The following is a 5,218-nucleotide window of genomic DNA, read 5'->3' on the forward strand; positions in this document are numbered from 1 at the left end:
TCGTGCCCAGCCACAGCCGTCGCTGGTTTCTGCGGGTACAGCTGGGGTGGAAGCGCCCGGCCGGGCAGAGCTGGGCTGAAGCCTCCTTCGTTGCATTTTGTTGGTGGTTTCTGGCGGCCTCTGATTTCTTGCAGTAAAACCCAAGAACCCCCCGATGTTTACAGTGAGCGATACTTGAAAAGACTCGCCGCAGCGAGCTGAGCTATTTATTGCTTTTCTGCTGGACTCACAGAGTCCATCAGCACAGGCTCCCTCTGAGTTTCTCTGCCAGCATCCGCGGTGTTGCCCAGGGGCAGGCGCAGGACTTGGATTTTCACTGGGGAGGGGAAAGAAATCTTGGCTCTAGGCAAGGGGGAACCTTAACCAGCAATCCTCGGGTCAGCACCCGGCTACCGCCGCCCTCTTGTCTCTGTCTCGGCGTCTCGTTGTTATCCTCAGTTCCTCGCTGGCCCTGCTGGTGTGTGTTCTTGTGGCCAGTGAGAGGCAAATGTTTGTGAGTGTTATTTTTTTCAAAAACACCAAAGCTTTTGTGTGTCCCTTTGTAGAGTGCCAGGAGGGGAAGGAACGCTGTAAATATTTCTCTCTGTAATAAATATTGGTATTATTGCAGGCTGCAGTGGGGAGAACAGGCTGATCAGGGCTGATGGAAATGCAAGTATTGACTGCATGAGCTTGGCAGTGGCAGCGGAATAGCTCCCGGCGGCAGCTCAGCCCTGCCCAGGCGGTGCTGTGCTGCACTGGGACCTTGGTGTGTGTCGAAGGAAAACACGTTTTCACATCCATCCGCCTCCTCCACTGTTCCTGCCCAGAGGAGCCCGGGAGGGTCACCGTGGGCTCCTCGTGCACTGGGAGAGCTGCTGGTGTTGGTCTCAAGACCCAGTCCTAAGGGGAGCCAGCACAGGGGAGGGGAGAGGTGCACAGAGAAATACTCAGGAAACTTGTTGGTTTAATTACCGCTCAGTAAAAGCCATGCCGAGTCCTCTTTCAGTTGGTAATCCGCTTCTGCGAGTTTCTCTGGGCCCTATTAATACCCTGGAAGAAAACACTAATGATCAACCTTGTGCAATAAGTTCTTGACATTTACAAGAGCCAGAGCTGTGGAACTGGAGGGCTTGGATTTGCTGAGACACAGCGAGCTGGCACAGACAGGGAGACTGAGGGTTCGTACGGCGTTACTGGGAGAGTTCCTTTCCCAGGGATCCTTCTCCTGCTCAGTGAATCTAATTTGAAGGAAAGAGGATGTACAACTTTCCGGGCTGTCCTATTAAAGGCTGGGATCCCGGATCCCAGTGCCACGGACGTGGTGAAGGAGCTGTCGCTGCAGCAGCTGCCAGCCTGCCCTGCTCTGTGCTGCTGTTGTTACTGGAGGTTGCGTATTGCCAGGCTTTGAAACCCTCCACGACTTATCTTCTGCTGCTTTCTGTTACCGCTGCTCTCGGTGATGCAGCGGGCAGCTCTGTGAGGGGTTTCCAGGTCTCTGTTCTGGTTGTGGTTGTTGTTTTGGGTATTTACATTCCGATCATTCACCCAATTCTTACGGTACTCAGAAACCCAAAACCACACTCCAGAGGATTCCGACCACTTCTGGATGTTAGTGTGAATAGGGACCTCTGCAGGACTCACAGGACGTGGGAACTGCCCAAGCAAAGGCCTGGCTTCTCGTCACCTGGAGGCTGGTGACTGTGTCAGGCCCTTGTGGTCCTCATCACATCTATTTGAGAGGCTTTTGTGCAGCTGCTTTGAGGGCTGCTTCCCTCTCCCTGCTCTCGACCTCCTGGCCAGGAGCACCCCACAAGCGGAGTTCATCGTTCCCCCTTGCCCAGTGTTTTCTCAGCAGAGGTGGAGGTCCCCAGCATCCCCCCCGGGGTTTGTTGGGCAGTGCCGAGGGTGGGTGCTGCAGCAACAACTGCGTGTATTTTCTGTGCTGCAGAAGGAAGTTGAGCAGAGGACAGGGAAAGCAGCAGGAGCACTTTGCAAACCAATAAGTTATTACAACTTTTGACTGAATTCTGAGGGAAGCAGCAGAAATACCTCATCTTCCATCATCTGCAAAGGCGGTAGGAGGATGGTGTAGGGAGCGGCACGGTGCTGACTGGAAGGGGTGGCCAATAAATAACCCGCCAAGTGTCTACTCGTGGTGGTCGCCATGAATTATGGATCTTTACAGGCAATTATATGGAATGAAGCAGCATATCCCCTCGGGGCAAAGCACTTGTAATCTATTGCCCTGTTTGCATCCAACTTTTCTGTTACTCCTTTGGGAAGAGGAAGCCTCAGATCTCAAAATGGCATTTTCTTCGCACTTGCAGCAAACTGGACTTGAGGTTTAGTCAGGAGGGGGCAGTGACTTTGCCTTAGATGAAACACTTTCACATCCCTCTCATTGCCCCCTTCCTCCTGCAAGGCCGGTTGGTATTTTGATTTCTCCAGTTCACTTCGTTTCAGGTATTTCGACATCAAAGTGGGAGACGTCATCTTCCAGAATCTCTCTGCCTGGTGTCACTGCTTAAATAATTCCATTTAATCTTCTGCTCATCAGCTATCAAAGCACCCACTCCAAGGGGGAGCAAGGTGCTAATCAAATGCTTCTCCACCTTGAAAGCCTTTATTAAAAACCCATATACAAGAGTCTGACCTATAGGCAAGCTTATCTCCGCATGAGCCCCGCTGTGGAGCACCGCAATACTGCAGCCCACCAAAGTACAGAGGGTGTGGATGTCAAGTGGTCCACACTTTGCCATAAAGGACAAAATTATGTTTAAAGGGAGGCAGCAGAGATCAGCACGGCCAAAGTGCTGGGATCCAGCATGGACCAGTCTGCAGCTGTGTGAAGACCCCACCATGGGAACCAGCAATGAGCAACAACACTGCTGCCACGGCCATGCTGCTGATGAGCAGCATCCCAGGCAGCACTCTGTGTCCCAGAGGTTTATCCAAAGGAGGCTGGACGTGGCCGTGCCTGACAGCGGTGCCTTCCCACAGGGTCTCGGTGCCGTGACACGGTGGGGATGGCGAGTGCAGCTGCTCGACACGGTGGCAACAGAGACCTTCATCACAGCAGTGCCTTCAACACACTGTCTTAAAATCCTGATGGCCCGTCCCCACGTAAGTTCTCTCTCCTAACTTCAAATGGACTTCACCAAAAATGTCATGATATAGGAAACAATTTGGGTGGAGGACAAAAAACATGTGGAGGACAAAAGCAAGAGGGCTTAAAGCTCTGGGGTTGCTGGCTCTGAGCACCTCAGTGTGAGTTGTTTAAGTTGGAGTACTTCCCTCCTCCAGTAGGCCTGACCTACAAACAAGGTCTGATTTCCAGAAGTCCCAAGCAGCCAGCAGGGATGAGGAGCACCAACCTACCTGCTGCCCTTGCCCTGTCCCCAGGGCAGCAGGTTGGCAAAGGGCCAAGCAGCTCCTGGCACGGTCCCGGTGATGCTCCTGTCCAAGGCTGTGCCTTGAGCTGGGTCCCTGGCAGCAGCCCAGCCACATTCTCGCCTGTTGCTGGCTCTTCTCCATCCAGTTTGCAGCGCTGTCAGAACTCACCTGTCATGGGGACGCGGCTCGACAAACTAAATGAAACTAAAATAGACTGACTTGAATAAGCTGGGACATCAGGGAAAGCTCCCGAGTGACTCTACCCTGGAGAGAAGAAAAACCGTTCAGAGAAAGATAAATAACTGACATCAAAGATGCATTAAAATGCCACAACTTCAGCCATCTGATTTCAGAATTGCATTTGTACCATAAACCCCAAGCCAATAACGCAGGGAGCTGCGACGTTGTATATAGTTGCGTACTAGGTAGAGCTAGGAGAGCAGTCCCATCTGTTCAGTGAACGTGTCTTCGGTGAACACGCCGCATTGCCCCAGCCTCCACCTGAGGCCACTGAGACTGGTGGCTCAGAGGCCGAAGGCAAAGCCATGGTGACAGCTATGAGGCCACCCAACTCCCATGTGATGTTTGTTTTTTAATTAGACATTCGGTGGGGAAATAGTCGGAGTGAAAACTGCCCGTGTGCACTGCAAAGATGGTGCCGTTCAGGACCCGCTGAGCTGAGCAAACCTGAATGGGCAGTTCAAACGTAGGCGGGTCAGGTCAGTTTAAGGGGAAGAGGGTGGGAGCCTTCGAAGCGATTTGCAGCACCTGGAAGGCTTTGTGCGAAGCCTCTGCTCACACTCCAGCCTTGGGCAGTGGTCCTGTTCTGGGCACGGCAGGGCACAGAGGCCAGTGTCCCACCACGGGCGGTACCTGTTGCCTTCCTGGCTCCAGGTGGAAAATTCTGCGTCTCCCACCTGCACTCTGCAGCCCAGGGTGCTTCGCTGGGTGCTGGGCTTGTGGCGGGAGGGGGGAGGCGAAGGCAGCGGGACAGCAAATACCGACTGTTCTCTTGCTGGAGAAGCAGCTCCTCATCTCGCCGGGGCATCTGCCCTGAGGCTGCTGCTGCGGGTGCCGCCGGGGAAATCTCTTCCGGTAGAAGCAGCTCCTCATCGCGCCGGGGCATCTGCCCTGAGGCTGCTGCTGCGGTTGCAGCGGGAGCAGCTCAAAGGCAGTCGAAGGTGTTCTGGCCATGCTGTGAGCCCGGCAGTGTCTGTGTGCTTGTACTTTCAGATCCCCGTTTGCCCCCGTGTTATCCCATTCCTCTCCTTTCTGTGTAAAAGTGGAATATAATACTGAAAAAAATAGATGTTCCTGCAGCACGTGAGAACACGCTGAAAAGAGCTGCAGGGTTCACCCAATTGCACGGACAATGTCCCAAACTCTCTGGGGCTCCTGAGGCTGCCAAATCAAACACGAGATCTCCTGAATGGCCTTTCCTTTGAGATTTTTAATACCTCTATTCCGAATAAGCTTGGAAGTGTATGCAACAGCTTCTCCGTTGGATGCTCCCATCTCATGGACTGGGCAGCCCAAAGGTGCGCCTGCAAGAGGAGCCGTCGGGAAAGAAAGGAGCTGACGTTGCCACATTATTTCATAGCACCAGAAGATGCTGCAGTAAGTTGTCCTTCTCTTACTGAGGAGTGTTTCTGTGTCAATGGCACCTTGGGGACCATCAGGAGCAGCGGTGGGAAGCAGTGAAGGGAAGGGAATGTACAGGTACTAAAACTTCTGGAGTCCCCAGAAATGCCACAGAATGTAGAGGTATCAGCCGAGGAACAGATTCTGATTTCTTCTGCCCCCTCCTTACAATAAACACATGCCAGTCTTAGGGGGTTGTGTA

Source organism: Buceros rhinoceros, unplaced genomic scaffold (genome assembly GCF_000710305.1).
Source record: "Buceros rhinoceros silvestris isolate BGI_N320 unplaced genomic scaffold, ASM71030v1 scaffold18030, whole genome shotgun sequence".
Lineage (NCBI taxonomy): Eukaryota > Metazoa > Chordata > Aves > Bucerotiformes > Bucerotidae > Buceros > Buceros rhinoceros.